The sequence below is a fragment of the Lagopus leucura genome, unplaced genomic scaffold (assembly GCF_019238085.1).
Source record: "Lagopus leucura isolate 7727_CA_CO unplaced genomic scaffold, USGS_WTPT01 Super-Scaffold_100008, whole genome shotgun sequence".
NCBI classification, from domain to species: Eukaryota; Metazoa; Chordata; class Aves; order Galliformes; family Phasianidae; genus Lagopus; species Lagopus leucura.
In genome coordinates this window covers 6,585,981-6,604,359 of record NW_024962265.1, presented here as the reverse complement: position 1 = coordinate 6,604,359, position 18,379 = coordinate 6,585,981, and the positions used below count along the sequence as shown (strand labels likewise).

Sequence of the window (18,379 nt, the reverse complement as noted above, 5' to 3'; positions counted from 1 at the left end):
TATCCCTTGCCACTGAATCTCTTTCTTGCGATGGCACGAGCTGGGGCAGGATACCTCCTGCTTTACTGGGACAACTGTCCTTGCTGAATCTCAGAGAACAGAACAAATGTGTTGGGGCAGACCTCACTGGTAATTTCTTACATTTTTCACTGTCTCTTTTCAGGCCTGCACATGTGTTTGGAGTGTGATTTTCTTTTAAACGATATGATACAGTTCCTCTTACGAGTCTTAAATTAACTCTTGTCCAACAAAGACCCTCTTGTCTGTTATACATGAAGCATATGCTGGCATCTGCTCTGTTCTTTTGATCAAGTATTTGGCAATGTAATTATGTATGTCAAGTTGTTCAGGCTGTGCTGACTTGTACCTGCTGAAAGATTTGCCCCACGGTTTATGTCTCTCTGTGGCTTTTGGTTGAGTCAGCAGTTGGAAGATGCACATAAATATTTGTGGGCAAATTATGTAACCATCTGCACTCGATTCTTTACTTCACTGAAAGCCAGCAGGGTTATATTTGGTTTGCTAATAGCCAAATAAAGGTAATATTCATTCATATGTGTGGATTGAATAAAGGATTTAGAAGAGTATGAAAGCATTTCGTGTGTGAAATGAAACTTTAGGAATCCTAAGGTTTTGGCAGTGGAGAGGTTAATGGTTCATGACAGAAAGCTTTGTAATTGCTTTCTGTTTTGGAGGAACTGGGCCTCAGGGGAACTGCTCAAATGAAAGAGTCCTTGGGTTCTGTCTTGTTACTGCGTTCAGTGGCAAGTCAAGACCTAATGAGGGATCACCTGGTATCGTTTAAGGGCTCCTCCAGTATTATTTTAGTGTCCTGTTTAGCATGGGCTTCGCTAATAGCTGGTGAGCTGTTTGACTTTCAGAGGCTTCCCTGGAAATCCCCTGGATGGTGGACCATAGGTGGTTTGTCCAGGATTCAGCGTGCAATTATTACGTCCCCATTTCTGTGTGTTCCATATGGTATTCAGACTACATAGGTTTGTATGCACTTGTTCTGGATCCCTACTTTTGTCACTCACTTTCTGCAGGATGATTTTGCAGTAGGCATTACTGTCTGTCCATCTTGCTACCTTGTGAAGAAAAAAAATTAACGCTGTCTTCCACCATGCACATGTCCTGACTGTTTATCTGACCTGTAGCCTATTCTCTGACTGGCTGAGCTTTGCACATCTGCAAGAGAAGTTGGACTGAATCCTTACGGGTCCCTTTTAGTTCGGGCTGTTCTATGACTCTATGCCCCTGTTTTTCAATCTCCCTTTAGCACATAGGCAGAACAGGCAGTTGTTGTTATGAAAAAGATGTTACATCTGAGTAGATGGTACAGAGATGAGTCTGAATCACTGGTTTCTTGTTTCTCCCTTGTTTGCTTTAGATGTAGTCTGTATTTCAGTTTTAGCATAGCAGTGATGGGCAGCACTGGGAATTGAAAAGGAGTTGTCCCATGTTGGTGAAGCTGTCCATTCTGGATGAAATATAGCTGCTTTTAGTGCTGGATACAGGAGCTGTAGCTTGAGAAGGGCTCAGTGTTACTCCAGCTTCTGGGTCGTCTTTGTTTTTGTTTTTTCTGTTTGCCACTTGCTCCTTAGAAGATTCAAGCGCACCAAGTAAGTGAATCTGATAGAAAGGAATGAGCTCTGTCTGAAGTGACACAAAAGGCAAGGCTTCTGTAAGCAACGTGAAGAAATGTCCCTGCTTCTCATGTGCATCAGCTGGGGGAGACGTGGCTGCAGCAGCAACTGGCCATTCCTCGCAGGAGTAGAGCAGTTGCTCCACTGCAGCTGCCAGTGTCAGAGGGCTGGGCCTTTGCGATGGCGTGAGCCGATGCAGGACTCCTCCTGCTTTACTGGGATAACTGTCCTTGCTGGATCTCAGAGAATGGATCAAATGTGTAGGAGCAGAGCAGGCAATTCCCATGAGTAGGCAGCTGGTGGAATCTCCTTGTTGAGAATTTGAGCCCTGTGCTGGAGTGCTGTTAGCTCCTGCACTGATGAATACCATCACATCCCTAACAGGGTCACCGAGAGGCTCCCACATGGGTCACTGCAGGTACCCCACCTGCAGCTGTGCAGAAGAAGCAGAGCCGCCAGAAATACTCCTCGTTTAGTACTTTTCTTGGTAATGATGTGACTTGCAGAGGATTTTTAATTTAAATAAAAAAGAGAATCAAGTTGTTCCGATTTAGTTTTGATTTTTATTGCTTCTAAGAAAATGCTTTGCAGGGCTCCATCTCATTAGTGCCTCTATTCAGAGTGATGATCCAAGCAAGGGAGCTAATAATAGTGTTTAACAGTGTTCCTTTTGATTTGAGATCTGCATAAAGAGCGATGCAGAATTAAAGTACTCAGTGTTTTGTGCCGCTTTTTGTAGTCTGAACTCTTTGTGACAAGTGACATTAATTTTCATGCAATTCTGGAAGAAAGAAATCGGATAGCTATTTCTAATTGTGAGTAGTTAGGAATACGGTATGTGTGTAATGTAGGAGAGATTGATTAGACTCATTATGACATGAAATGAAAATGTCAGATTGCAAAAATAAGCAATAGAGGTGTCACATTTTTTTTATTACACTCTGCCTTAGGTTTTGTAATACTGAAAAGGGATCATACACCACCTCCCCCCCCAAAAAAAACCCCAAACCATGCTACCCTGAAAGAACATCAGTCAACTCCAAATGATGTTACCCTGCAGAACATCAGAGAAGGGGAAAATACTCATAATTATTGGGGAAAAACTGACTCCCAGGAGATGGATGTGTGATTTGTTTGAATAATTGCATGAAAAGAAATAAGCAGACAGAAGAAAAAAAAAAAAAGAAATATATATTCTGGTTTAGAACTGCAGATGAGACAAGATTGCATCTCCTTATGTGCACAAGTTTGTTTTCAGGGCTGTAGCAGAAGTGATGGAAACCCTTCTAAACAAGCCCTAATTGCCATGCCAAGAAGCTCTGGAATGAAAAAACATTCTTAGTACTGGGTTGTTTTCTTTCAATAATCTGTAGCTGCTTCTTACAAGAACCAATGTGTTACTGTGATAACTTGAAACTTTTCTAAAACTAGGATCTGATGTCCAGACCCTTCTTTTATTCCTGCATCCTTCTGTGCTGATGAGAACGAGTGGTGGGAAGATGGACGCCCTGGTACCCCCTCTTAGCAGAGGGCAGCCTCATGGAGCACTGCTTTCTCATGTCCTCTGTGCTGTTCTCCAGATGTGATAAAGATAGCTTCTGAAATGAAAATCTCTTCAACAGACTTTTCATTACGATTTTGTTTCTGGTACGGTTGACTCTTGCTCTGTATCTTCTTCTATCCCCAAGTTAACAAAGGCCTAGCTCTGTATTCACTACTGCTTTGGAACTGGCCAGCCAGTTTGATGTTCTGTATATGTATCAGCACTAAAAATTAAGCAGCTGGAGCTTAAAACAAGTTGAATAACCAGGTTTAAGTCAGGTCTTGTTTTGGACTGAGATCAAGAATGAAACATTTTGGCTCAGGAACGTCAGAGGATGGAGACATGAGGAATGTTGAGGTTCTGCAGCAGCTTGCTGTGGGGCAGGGATGGGGTGAGCAGCCTCTTGAAGTTCCTTCCAGCCCCATTTTCTAAGATTCTGCAAAAAACACGATTACAGTGCTTGTTAGCTGTGCAATTTGCTGTAGATACATTGCTTTCAGCAACTTGCATGTGCTTGGTGTCTGTGTACATCGTTTTGGTTGGTGCACTTTGTGGGAGAAGTGTTAACGGGTGCGTTGCTGCAGGTCCCCAGCACTGCACTCCCACACATGAAGGTGAACCCAGGCCATTGCCCTTGGCAGTACTGCGTATATCAGCTCGTGGAGAGCTGTAACATCAACAACTGTGCACGTTCCTGAGCGAGTCAGATAACCTGAGGAAGATTAATTGATTGTAATAGACTATCTCCAGCCCATTCCAGCCCAAAGTAGAACCTTATGTTATTTATAGTAGTTCTTCATCTGATCGTGGAATCTCAATGTCAAAACACGAAATTTTGTGAGTGTGTGGCTCTCATTCTCGTGGCAGACCTGTAATTTCTGAACTCATCAATTCTCAGTACCCAAGCTGAGCTGCACATCAAGTGGCTGTTAATTATGAGTACAGATACTTAGCTATTTTAAAACTAACAACAAAAAAAAAACAACCCTGCCCAAATAAAGACAACAACCCCCCCCCCAGTAAGACTCATATCCAGACCTTAAGAATATTAACTTGATTCCGTGGAAACAGAGCAGTGTAAAACTCCATCTTCAAATTTTCCACTTAATTAATACTGGGGAAAATCTGTTCCAATATATTTTTAAAGAAGTGGTCTGGGGATGTCAGTGAAAATGTTTCAAGTATTTCCACGCAGCCCTATTTCAGGAGAATTGCTTCTGAAACTCATCTCTGGTAAAAAACAGCTCTTGGCCAGATTTATCCCTGGGGTAATTTTCCTTCATGTTAATAGCATTGCAGGAAGGGTGATTTTGGCTTGTTCTTTCATTTATAAAATGGGAAATATGTATAACTACAACCCATCTTTACCCAAGGTATATTTCACAGGGGAAAAACATGCATGATTCTATCATTACTTTGTTAATTTAATTATAACAACAGATGTGGCATTTAATCTGTTTGACTTTGTTATTCGGTTACTAAATCCTACTCAAAGAATGTTTTGATTTTCCCCAGCTACAGTGCAATAAACCTCGCAGCTTCTTGAAATGTTGAGCAGCTTTGCAACTTCCTCTTGCTCTCTGCATCAATAATCTAATCTTTTTGCTGCTAGCACTTTGCTTTGAAACTAGATGTAAATCTGTCTTTCTTGCTGCTCACACCAACAACTATTTTCTCCTCTGCTCTTTTTTGTCCCTTACTTTTAAGTTAGAAAATAAGCTAATTTAAAGGCACAGCTGTTTCAAACAAAGTTTAGGCACATTTGTGTTCAGTGGCATTTGGTACATATTTAAGAAAGTGCTTCTCTTCAAGTCATTTCTCATATTGGAAACCAGAGTAGTAAACTAGTAAGTGCTACTTGTGTTTGGTGGCCTGGAAATAACAGAAATATTTCCAGTGGTATTTCCAGTGCTATGATTTATACTGCCTTCAAACAGAAATCTGTGCCTCCCACTTAATCAGGATGCACAGAAATGAGACATTTCCAGCTGTGTGGGAGTGGATGCCCATGGGTTCTATTAGGGGAGCAGAAGTTCTGCTCAGGGGCTTCCTGTGGCTGCTGTAGTGGTCCAGCAGGGCTCCGTTGTCTTGGCTGTGGTATCTCATCATTGGGCTGACTTTGGCAAATCAGCACAAGCACACTCTAAAGGAAGTTTTACCCAATGCTAAGATAAATGGAGTTGGGCACTTCCTGGAGGTGCTGTTCTTTATCTTTTTTCTTTTCCCCTACAGATAAAGCCTAAATGGGCATAGACCAACTCAAAGCAGCAATGTAGAGATGTTACATCTTTTAGATGCCAGGGTTGAATGACAAGGATCACAGTAGCTGTTTTCTGTTCTTTTTCTCCTTTCCTCCATGCCCTGGTCCCACTTCTTGAGTAGCCACCTCCAGGCTACGACCTCAGTGTTTCACAGACTATTCTCAGTTGGAAGGGAGCCACAACCATCGTTGAGTCCAACCCCCGGCTCCATGCAGGACCACCCAAAAAGTAGACCGTATGTCCAAGAGCACTGTTCAAACACTTCGGCAGCTTGGGGTACAACCACTGCCCCTAGGAGCCAGTTCCATGCCCCATCACCCTCCAGTGAAGAACCTTTTCCTAATCGCCAACCTGGAGTTGATGTGTTGCAGTTTCTGGCCAGGTTTGAATGCTTGGGAACTTTTGGTACTGAGGACCTGCTGGGCTCAGCAGCGGGTTGAAACGTTGACGATACTGCACTACTCTTTGGAATCCTACATGAAGGACAGAAAAATTATTTATACTATGCAATATTTATGACATGGTAATTTAATGTAGTGATTGATGAGATTTTTTGACTCCTCATGAGATTTCAAATGAACAAAGTTAGATATGTCAGACTTAATGACCCTTCCTTCTGCCCTTTTGAACAGTTTGATTTCCAGGCACAAATTTCCTCTCTTCTCTTTTCCCGATCACTGGGACTTTCCACAGTTGTGTAATGGTTTGATTACCTTCCTGCACAGGTTGGAAAGGGGTTTTGTCACCCATGGGGAGCAGCTAGGATAGGTTCTTCCTCATTCAGCTTCCTTCTTAATGCAGCAGTTTGCATGAGCACATGGCTTTAGATGACTGCTTCAGACCTACAACATGCTTGCCCCGTGCAGACATTTTCTTATCTAGCTAATTAATCCACAAGGTATTGCAGACAATGTGGTGAATAATACAGGAAATGATTAAACTGCTTACTTTCCACTGTTCTATTTTATACAGTGTGTGAAGCCTGGCATATCCGGCTCACAGGAGATGTAGCAGAAAGCAGTGACAGGTTGATGTGCTCAGTGTTATTGTAGTTTATGAAAGCTAGGGTGGAATTTCTCATTCTTTCCACTTTTTTCTTGAGGAGACCTTTCCCAGTGCTGCCAAAAAGCAGACTGGGGAGCTTCATGTAATCCCAGCAGAGGAAGGTGAATGTCTCTGGCAACTGATTGAGGGCGATGATAACTGACATTAGTGATCAGGGTAGCTGCTCTCAGTTGCCCCCTGGATCACCATGCTAATGCTATAAGGAGCTTGCTTGCCTATTTTAGCTACAGCAGTTGAAGGCCTAAACGTAGGTGACATGAATGCTTCTATAAATATGCATAGTTTTAATCAAGTCCTTGTTTATATTTAGATAATACAGTAATGGTATAAACAGAGGTTCAAGTGGGATATATAAAAGATGTTGAAGAAGGCTATGACAAGTGGTTGTTGTCTTCAGTTTTTAACTGAGGTCTTGAGTAAGGTTAATAGAAAATGTCTACAGCTGGACTATGCTGAACTATTGGAAGTATTTATTTCTCTGATGTAAAGAAGGGGAGAACGAGATGTGAGAATTCCAATGAAGTTCTTCTTGGTCTTTCATGTATCTGCCTTACTCATGTACCATGCTATCTCCTCCTGTCTCTCAAACAATTTATTGATGTAATGCAGCTGTCCTTTGGGATTTTGGGGGAAGGGATTTTTTTTCTCTAAAACGAATGTCACCATTCTCCATCAATGGAAATAACCTGAGCTTAAAGAACTCTGAAATTCTTCATAAACCTCCCTGAAAAATCTCCTGTGTTGTAGCCTCTACAAACTTCTCGTCTAGTGCTGGAAACAACCAGCAAATGTGCTGATCTCCCCAGCAGTGAGACCAGCACTTACGCTGCTGGACAGGCACAACTGCTGGCGTGCACTCAAGTAAACCCCTGCTGCTGACTCTCAAAGTTCATCCACTTGCTTCCAACTTTTAACATTCACATTGTCATTTTTATCACTGTGTGAATGAGACTGTAAGCATTGCTTTCCTGGAAGTGCTGCTTTTTCAACGGTAGTAAATGTTTATGCTGAACAGAAGCCATAGGAAAACACAGAGCACAGTAGGATGTGAATCGAAATCAATTTGCAGACATACACTTCCTGTCTCAAAATGTGGACCACTGTAGAGCCGCAAAGATTTATTGTTTTTTCACCAGGTCCTAAGGTGTGTGTTTAATTAGGTGTGTTTGTGAGAAGGAAATGACTCTTGAAAGAGGGTATTGAGCTTGAAACGGTGCAGTTGTGAGCTGAGCTGCATACAGAACAGTGCCATAACACTGCGCTGCGAGGGAGGTGACAGCTCTGCTGCTTAACGATACAGAAGACACCATCTTGCACTGCTTGCTTTGTAGCACCAGCCTTGTAGAGCTGACAAGGTGAGCCTTGGTGATGGAGGTTCTCACTTAACTTTTTTTTTTCTTTTTTTTTTTTTTTCTGAAGAAATTCAACTGAACCATTAACTAAAACACGGGTGGGATATTGGGATATTAGCTTTGAGTGAGAGATGCTTGTCCAAGGGTCATATTTCTTTGCAGGAATGCAGGATTGAAAAGGACTGAAAGCTGTTGAAAGTAAAACTTCCAAAAGCTCTCCAATTTAGGCTCCAAAGTCCGTTGACTTTCTGGAAGGTTTGGGATATAAACTGGGGAAAATGCTGCAGCCCTTCCAATAGCTAGTTAGTAACTTTATCAGCTGTGTCTGTGGACAGCAAAGTTCTTTTCATTTTGTAAAGTACATTTATAACATGAGCTCTAATGAAACTCAAATAATAATGATTGAAATGTTGTCATTTCAGTCAGCTTTCTGTGACCCCTTCCTCATCGCCTGAGTACATCATGAACAGTGAGGAAGCTGGGATCTTTTTTTTCCTGATTATGTTATTAAAAAGGGAGATTGTATTTTTCCACCGATGTGGATGTCTAGTCTGATGTAGCTGTTAGGAAATTCCAACCTTTTCCTACAGATTGCTTTGGTTGCAATGCTGTGGCCGTACACGATTTCCTATAGGAACTGACTATATTTATGTGGCACATCTGTTTCCAAACTGGAATAACTTTGCTTGCTACCTACACAAATAGATGAGTCTTCTGATTTTCATTAGCATATTGCATTGGAAGAAGTTGCATGATGGCAGCTGACAGTGCCTGTTTGTTTAGAAGATCTTGCTTCCTTGCAGGTCCTGTTTGAAAACATGGGTACATCATGAGCCAAATGCTGCAGTAAGGTGTCTAAGATCTGGGACTGGCTGGAGCAAGCCGTCATCTGCTGGTAAAGATCCGTTAGGCAAATGTGGTTGAGCTACACACTGTTCAAACCACCATGCCCAGACATTTACTGGTTGTAATTTGTTAACATCTGTACCCGTGCTTTTGCCCCTGGCAGCCCTGGAAACGTACAGGTGGGACCAGAATTCAAAACACAGCACTCAGGTTGGATATTAGGAAAAATTTCTTCTTAGGAAGGGTGGTGAGGCATTGGCACAGGCTGCCCAGGGAGGTGGGGGGTCACTGTCTCTGGAGGTGTTCAAGGGAAGGGCAGATGTGGCACTGAGGGATGTGGCTGGTGCGCATGGCAGGGATGGGTCAGCGGTTGGCCTAGATGATCTCAGTGGTCTTTTCCAACCTTAATGATCCTATGATTGTATGGGCTGTGCAGGGGAGGGCTGCTGGATGAGTTTTGATGGCCTGTTTGCTTTCATAGCCGAATGCGCTGAAGTACCGCTAATGGATCCTTTGTTGTGTTTCTGCGCAGCTTTGGGGATTGTTTCATTTTGGATCAGAATGAAAGCAGGTGGGACACCATTCCCTCTGCAAACAGGCTGTTGGCTAAGCAGACTGGGAAGGAAGTCTGTGTTTATAATATTGTATATGTAGAAGATACAGAATAATTTTTAAAAAAGGCTGATTTTGACATTGGTGTTGAAAAGATTAATGTTGTTGTGATGAAATAAAACTTGACTGCCACAAACGGTTACTGTAATTCAGATGGTAACGTAGATGTTAAACTTGCATTGATGAAGTGTCTGAAGAGGCAGAATTTGTGCCCTGCTGAGCACTGAGATTACTGAGGAGTGCATGCTGCTTTAAAGAGGACAGATTTTGATAAATGAGTCTCCATCTTATTACTGACACACTTGAGAAGAAAGTGCTGTATTCACCAACGGGTAGGAAAGCCCTAAGGCTCCCAGCTCTTATTCTGGCCCTTCATCCTGGAGATGCTTCTGAGGACATATTTCCCAGTGCAAATTAGGAAAACATGCATTTTATGTGTCTGGGTTTGTTGTTTGAATGAGAAATCAATAGACAAATAGCAATAATAATAATAATAATAATAATAACCTTGTGGCTGGTAATAACTTGGGCAGGAAGAAATTCATAGAAATAGATACAGAGTGAAAATGGCAGTGATGGTCCTTAAGGCATAAGAATTAAAAATCCCATGCACTTCTTTTGTAACACCAGGAGAAAATTCCCAGCCGGTGTGTTATTAATTTTAATCTCTTTCTAAGCTTTCTTCTGTGTATGTGCTAACCCATAACTTATTTTAAACATCATCAGTTTCATTTTCTAAGCTTCAGGCAGCCAGTTACCTATTTGAATTATATCTTTTGACTCTGAAACAAGCATTTTTTCCATCATAAAAGTCTGCTTTACATGAAATGTCTCCAAATTTTTTTCACAAAGTGCGCCTATAATAGAACAAAGCATAGCACTGTCATAATTTATGATGTCTCTTACTGATCTGCTCACCAAAAAAAGCATGTTTTGTGCTCTCTGCATTTGGTATCCAACATATTGTCTTGTGCTGACAACCACAGCCTGTTCCAGATTAATTTAAGCCCAAGTGTCCTGCTCAGCATCACAAATCCAGTATTTGGTAGGGCTGAGAATAGAGTCTCTCTTCTGTCATAACTCAGTTCCTCACTGTAATTATGGGGCAGCTCTCCTTCTGAATGAGTGAACTTCTATCATGACCAAGCCTGTTATAATGAACAGGTTCCACTTTATTTTCTGATGAATTCTCCTTCCTTAGTGATTCTTTTGCAGTTTTGAAACATACTTCCCCAGTGAAACATAGTAAAAAGGAAATGTTGAATTTCTGCTTTAGCAATATTTGTTAATCAAGGAGGTTGAGGAAGTGATTATGTTGCAAGAGAATGGACTGGCTCTGTTAGATGAAGGAGCTTGAGCAACACAGCTTAGAATGTGTGGGAGTGTAGTACAGATCAAGAATTTGCAGGGATTTCCACCTCCCTTTATTGATAGAAACATGGGTGTATTTGCAAGCCACCGTTCCTGCAGGTGAAGCACAGCTCTAGAAGTCAAGAATGCATGAGAGAACTACCCAAACATCAGTTCCCCTTGAACCCTCGATCACAAGGATTTTTTTCCCTCCTTCTAACAAGACATTACATTTTTGGAGGTTGCATAGCCATGGAGCATGCTAACAGTGGCAGTGCTTGCTGCCATGACCGAGCACACTGAGCTCACTGAATTGCTCTGAGTATTCACCAGTGACCATTTGTTTAGTCTCTTATGATTCCAAAACAGAGGCATGTGTTTAAAAACCACGATCATGTATACTTGTTGGAATTTTAATTGCAGTTTTTCTGTATTTGGCTTTTTTTTTTTTTTTTTTTTTTTTTAAATAGCTCAGTTAACTATTGAAGGAGAGCAGGAAGAGGACCACAGAAAAAAACTCTTGACGTTTCTTTGTTCATTCTACAAATATCTGAGACAGTAAGATGATATCTTGCTGGGGATGCAGTATGGTGACATCTTAAGGATTCCTAGCATGGTTTGTTGCACATTAAGCTTGCCTGCAAGCTTCCGTCTTTGGTTCTGGGCCCAGTGTGCAGTGAGAGCCCATGTCCTCGGTTCAGCAGAGGGCAAAACCAGGGCTGCCTTCAGGCACCAACAGGTACAGCTGGCTACTGACAGTGAGGAGAGTTCATCAGTAGATATTCACCACGGCCTGACTGTCTGTGAATGACAAATGGTATTCTGTTCTCCAGAAGCTGTGTGCGCTGCTTCCTCGGATCTTCACCAGCAAGAGCCAAGTTGTGACCTAACACTGGTTTTGTTCCCCGCAGCCACAATGTGTTTAGGCAGCAGACATCTAAGCCAAAGACTTTCAGTCCATTCTTGGCTCCGAGTCTTGTGCAGCCCTTTGTTCTTTGGCTTCTTTTTCTTTGAGGTTTATCTTTATTTTCTCTTGCAAACATGAGGAGACAGGAGCTCTGTGAATTAGCATGTGACTCTGGGATGCGGGCGGTTTGTTTTAGTAGTTTGCTGGAGATCCCTGCAGTACCTCATAGGACTGCTGACTTGTTTTGTTCTTTTGCGTTTTTGCAAGCTGAGCTGACAGTTTGAGTTCTCCCAGTTTATGTTCAAATCCAAGCCCATTTCTTCTGCAGCACATAGAGCAAGTGATCCATCTGCTGAAACCCCGAAGGAAGGAAGCAAGGAGCAGAGCTGAGGGGCTCTGACTGATGCTGGTGGCACGGCTGAGCCCCTTCATCAGTGCTGCTAATGGAGGACAGGCTGGGACTTCCCTCCAGGTGGTCTGTCAAGCAGAAAGGTAACAATTGTAGGAAATTCCTTTCCCGTCACCAACTCAAGCTCAACAAACAATCCCTTTGTGAGGGACTGGGGTCATCCCTCTGGTTTCTTATTTCTCTTTGTTAGCTGCTGGGAATTTGTTGAGAAGTTCCTTTATGGAATCCATGGGTTATGGAGTGGTGGTTTGTTTCTCCCTCCCTGAATTTCATCAAACCTTTCGAAGAAAACCAAAGAAGGTGATGTTCTAGAAAACCCCCTAGAAACAGCTCAGTGTCACCACATTGCTTAATTTGTTCTGCCAGAGTATAAGCTAAAATCTCACCTACGTGCTTGCTAAGCTGGTGTGACTGCTTTTGGTTTAAATGTTGACACTGTAGGTTCTTCATTCAAGCAAGGCTAAAAGGACATGGGCAGCTCATCTCTGTGAGGAGCACATGAATGTGGTGTTCGGATGGAGGCTTCTTGTTTCTTCAGAAAACAATGCCCTTCCTCTGCGAGCAAGGCAGGATGTGCTGTCCTTTCACTTGCTGTGTACCAAGTGATATGCAGCTCTGCCCTGGTTTCAGAGCTTCCTGATTTATGGTGTTGCAGTAAGAGCTGCTGACTGTAGCTGCTCAAAGAGCATGTAAAAGTCAACAGCTTTGACAGATGTGACCCAATGTCAATAGTTTTGCTTTCTATAATTTCGTGTCTTTGGGGCTCTGACTCCTTCCATTAAACAGTGAAGAGGTGATGTTTCTGTAGATGCATTGTGGCACATTGTGTTCTTTCAGGTCCCCTGTTAATCACCTTTGCAGTTTTGTAACTTCACATGTATCTCAAAGCTGTCTTAAAGCCATCTGATGTGTGCCATGGCTCCTATGTCATACATTTTCTGAAGGCTTGTTCTGACTGACATGCTTGTAAATCCATTAGGAAATTATGGTACTTTTGGTTAAGGTCACGAGGAGGGTGTGGAACAGCCTATTCTTTAATTTCTTGCTCTGCCTCCCTTTTGGAGGATCAGGTCATCAGTTTTATTCTGGCCTTTTCTTTCAGGTCTTTCTTCCTTGCCTTTGTAGTGGTGCCCTTTTGGACTGAGTGCCAGTGAGGAGCCACATACCTAAAATACATCTCAGAGTGTGAGAGCAGATAAAACAGGTCTGGGCAAGGAAGGGTGTCGGTTTGTGGACACAGTGCAGACTGGAATGTGGATGTAGTTGCCAGAGCCAAAACCAGCTTGCAGAGGTGAAGGCTTTTTTTCTTTCCTGTGAGTAAGCTGGAAATGTATTAGCTTGGAGTAGTGATATGTGTATGAAAACTATTCCTTTTAGTTTCCTTTTCTCTGTTTCTAAGAAAAGATATTCTTTGTGTTAAGAAATCAAAATTCATAGAATCAAAGAATGTCGTGTGTTGGAAGGGACCCATAAGGATCATCAAGTCCAACTCCAGTTCCTATAAGCTGGATGCCTCTTTGAAGCTCCTTGCCAGCGAAGAGAGAACTTGGAAAAAACAATTTTACTAGCAAAGATTTTTCTTTTCTTTTTTTTTTTTTTTTTTAAAGCCAGGAAAGGATTTTCTTCCTGGAAAATGAAGAGAACTTGAGAGGTTGAGTTGGCAGGTAATCGATTCACATCTGCCTGGTCTGAGGAAGTATTTTGTTTTTATGTAACTACCTATGAATTTACTTAGGAAATGGGCAAGTTGCACTGAAAAATCACTGTGTGATTTTCATTATGCCAGAGTTTTTAAATGTGTTGAAAATAGTCATCTTTTGTGTAGAATTTCTTTCAAGTTGTCATTCAGAAACAATTTACACCCATTATTAACATGGGGAGACATGACAGCTCAGCAGATCGTGCTGTGCCATAACTCCAAACAGTGCTGGTGTTTCCCAAAGATCAGCATGAGGCACGAAGCAAGATCTGGAGGTTCACTAAAGCCTTGCACTCCAAAAGGCACGAGTTGAAGATTTACAGCATTGGTGTAACTTAAGCAGCATGTAAACTACTCAGCTCACTTGGTCTCATTTTTGTTGCTGTTCCTGCTTAATGTAAATCTGATTAATGCAAAGATTCTAATTTACAGGTTTAATTTCAAATGCTTATTAATTGCATTCATAGACTTAGAAATTTGTAAAATTAGAAGGGATAATTATCCTGTAATTTGATCTCTCCATGTGATTGAACTGCCTTTGACTTCACATTACAAGTCTTTCAGTCAATTTACTACTGCATTTTCCTCACTTTAAAAGTGTGTGCCTTATTTTTAGAAATGTGTTTTCTAGTCCCTGTCTCCAACCATCTTCAGCCTTGCTGCTTGTAGAATAAACAAGCTGGTCTTAAACAGCACATTTTTTTAAGTCAAGTAGACTGAGCTCTTTTGACCACACCAATATACAGTGTATTCTCCAGTTCTTAATGTTACTGCTTTTGCATTTCGTAGAATCATAGAATCCTTACAGTTGGAAGGAGCATCTGAAGGGCACCTAGTTCAACTGCCCTGCAGTGAACAGGGACACCACAGCTAGATCAGGGCCTGATCCAGCCTGGCCTTGACAGTCTCCAGGGCATCAACCACATCTCTGGACAACCTGTGTCAGTGCCTTGCCACCCTCACTGTAAAATATTTTTTCCTTACACCTAACCTAACCTCCCTGAGCTTCAAGCCATTTCCCCTTGTTCTGTCGCCACAGACCCTGCTACAGAGTCTGTCCCCTTCTTTCCTGTAGTTCCCCTTTAGATCAGGCCACTCTCAGGTCACCTCACAGCCTTCTCTTCTCCAGGCTGAACAGCCCCAGCTCTCTCAGCCTGTCCTCATAGGAGAGGTGTTCCATCCCTTGGATCATTTCTGTGGCTCTCTTCCAGACGTGTTCCAGCAGGTCCACATCTCTCCTGTACTGAGGACTGCTGATCTGGACGCAGTACTCCAGGTGAGGCCTCACCAGCACAGAGCAGAGGGGCAGGATCACCTCCCTTGCCCTGCTGGCCACGCTTTTGATGCAGCCCAGGATACAGTTGGCTTTCTGGGCTGCGAGGGCACACTCCTGGCTCAATCCAGCTTCCCATCCACCAATATCCCTAGGTCTTTTTCGTTAGGGTTGCTCTCAATCCTTTCATCTCTGAGTTTGTATTGGTACTGGGGGCTGCCACAACCAGGTGCAAGACCTTGCACTTGGATTTGTTGAACGTCATGAGGTTCAGCAAGGCCCACTGCTAAAGCCTGTCTGCGTCCCTGTGAATGGCATCCTGTCCTTCTGGTGTGTCAACCACACCCCACAGCTTGTTGTCATCAGCAAACGTGCTGATTTCCTTTTTAATGTTCTATTTGTTACACATAGCAAAGCTGTGCTCCCTTGCCAGTTGTATTTATAGGAGTGCCAAGTAACCTAGCTGCTCTCTTACTCCAAAATTTTGTTATATATACTTATCAAAGGTTGGTTTACCTTTTTTGTCCTTTAACTGGCATAGACTTACGCTCAAATGAATCAAGTGCACAAATCTCTCTTGGTCATCATCGTTGTTGTAGCATCCAGAAGAAGATTTCCATTTAGAGAGCATGATTTAACTAAGAATCATGGAATCAAATTGTTTGAGATGGAGGAGACCTTTAAAAGTCATCTAGATGAACTTCCCTGCAGTGAACAGGGACACCCACAGCTAGATGAGGTGCTCAGAGCCCCATCCAGCCGCACCTTGAATGTCTCCAGGGCACCCACCACCTTTCTGGACAGCCTGTTCCAGTGCTTCACTTCTTGTGTTCCTGGATCTTGCATGGAAACACACGTTGCTCTCTCACCTCTCTCACCAGTTCTTGGTGAACAAAATATACAAAAAATACAGAAACAACCATCATCATGTGTTCCTCTCTTGTGTGGAAGAATCTTGCTGAACTGTGTGAACTAGACTTTAACAGAGTTCAAGACTCACCAGTCTCTTTTTGGCAGCTGATGTCAGATGTTTGAAATGTTTCCACTCTCCATATTAATAAGATGCTGCTGGCTGCTCTGGATGTTTTTCCCCCAGTGGAAATACCCTTCCTTAATCTTAAAGCCTCCTATGACTGAGAAATGACCGACTTGTAATGCTGATGGCTTCACAAACAGACCGTCTTAAAAGTAGGACCTTCTGCTAAAAGGCCGTGGGATTTTTTGTTTGTTTACTCAGAAGCTTAGCAGTTTTGTACAGAAACACTGATTTTGGTCAGTCTTTTCCCTTCCCCTGCTTTGACTGCTCTCTGTGCCAAAAGCTTCTGTTCCTGTCTGTAGGAAGCCCTTTACCACTGGGTGACACTGTTTGATAGTTCTTCACATTTGCAATAGTCAAGTCCTGAAGAAACTGTCCTCTGACTCTTGGAACTTCTGGTTTTGAATCAACGCTCTGTTTTTGTATGAAATGTACACTGACCTACTTCTCCTGAACGTCACGTTTACTGTGGTGCGTAAGAATTACCGTGTAGCACAGAGGTGAAAGCCACATACACATTTTCAGTTGCACGTCTTTAGTAGTTGTGATTTATTCCTGCCAAGTGAATGACATTAGATTAGATGGAAGGGAGGAGGTGTGCACGGCATGCCAATGATCTGTGAAATGAATACACGCAGTGCTTTCTGGGAACAAGGTGCATAGTTTGCTTTATTTTCTGTGAATTTCAGATTGGAAGCTTAGCGTGCCAGTGGGTTGGCCAGGGACTAACATTTTGGGAAGATGTGTGCTATTCACAGCTCGCTAGTTTTTATCCTGTGTCTTTCTGTCCCTTCTCTGCTCTAATAAAACATAGATGCCAACCAGTTTTACAGGGAAAATCCACACCTGAGTTTTGCCTGCCTGGCAAAAAGAAGACCTGGTCTCCATCTGCCGTGGTGAACACAAGTCTTGGTTTCCTTCCTTCCCTGTGCTCTTACAGTTACCTTTGTTTGCAGATTTTCAAGGCACTCTCTCTCCTTTTCTACCTCTTATTGCACATCTTCATTGGTATGTTTTCAGCATTTTAACCAAGCAAGAGAAGAAATTGAACTTTGTAGGGCTGTTGGTACATCTAGCTCGTTTCAGATATGCCGACAGAGGTTGCAGCTGTAGGGAAAATTATTTTGGATTACAGTAAATTCATGCTCGTTTGTTTTCATGATTTCGGTATAAGGTGAAAACACTCTTAAAGACTCTTGTCTCTCTTTCTTTTTTTCTAGATAGACTGGAAACTAAGAGGGACCAGTCATTGTGCTCTTGCCAGCATCACCCTTTAGCCATTAGCCTCACTGGGGATGTAGGCTCTTCTCTTAGCACCCAAGGCTTTACTGAACTTCAAAGCGCAGGAACAGAGATTGCCTGGCAGTGTTTAAATTGTATGAGAGCCATAAGCAACGCTTTGCATTGGAGAGAACTGTGGTAGTAGGGAACACTGCCCCAGATCTTGCATTCCCTTCCCCTTTAGGTGTCAGTGCCAATACAAACATCTTTGAAGTGACCCTTTTTCTTCTAGTTTCTCATCTAGTGGGTGTTTTATCTGTGCTGTGTTGACATTACGTTGTCAGCAGTACTAAGGGAAGAAAATGAATGTTAACTGGATATCCCTAAGGTTTGGAGTGCTTTAGTTCATTTTAATATGACAGTAGAAATAGTTTCAGTAGCTGGTGAGCCCTGCTTTTCTCCAAACTCATGGCATCGCTGAAATTGCTTTGTGCTGCTCTGGTCAAGTGAGCAGGAGCAGCACCACAGTTACTGTGAGGAGTCTCCATGGTCCTTCAGTCTTTTGGCAGCTGTGTGGCTAATGAAGCCATTAGCAGCTGGTACCAATACCTCACTCCATAGGTTTGAGGCTGGGGACCAACGGACCCTGTTCACTGCCAGTGTAGTCAGGAAGGTGTTCTGAGTGAATGTGACTGTGTTTATGTGGGCCCAATTGCAGTGTCATCTGTCAGGCTCACACATCTTTTAAGAGTGTTGCTATGAGATGTGCCATCAGACTGTGGTGAATGAAAGGAGGAGGGTTAAAAATACTTTTAATAAATTAACCATTTCTATTTGCATTTAATAGTAGTTTAGGAGGTCTTTCTTACTGATGTACTCCAGTGAGGTAATCTCAACGTTGTTGCAAAGGAGAAAGGCTACATATATTCAGAGAGCTTATAAAATCTGCCTGTGAGAAGGGTGTTGTTAGTTAAATTATTCTGGCATTGTACTGACAGCAAAATTTCAGGCTTGCTACTTCATTTAGTCTGCTGTGATCCAGATCTTACTGTCCCTCTGAGCTGCAGAAGCCTGCATGGATAGAAGCCAAGCTGCTTGGACATGGGCTGGCATCAGCATCCTGCCTGGGAAGAGTATTTTGCATTCTGTTTTCAGCAAC

At 42.6% G+C, this 18,379-nt stretch overlaps 1 protein-coding gene across 3 annotated transcripts in view; it reads left to right on the top strand.

Moving 5' to 3' along the window:
- Positions 1–18,379, top strand: part of FAM107B (family with sequence similarity 107 member B) — a 61,286-nt gene that overhangs the window by 28,900 nt on the left and 14,007 nt on the right. The window contains exon 1 of one of the 3 annotated variants that reach the window (XM_042872808.1): positions 8,695–8,762. The exons of the other annotated variants lie outside the window; for them this stretch is intronic. The gene's annotated coding sequence lies outside the window, so the exon portion shown is untranslated. Of the gene's footprint in view, positions 1–8,694; positions 8,763–18,379 lie in introns of those variants that run through there. 3 annotated transcript variants of the gene reach the window in all.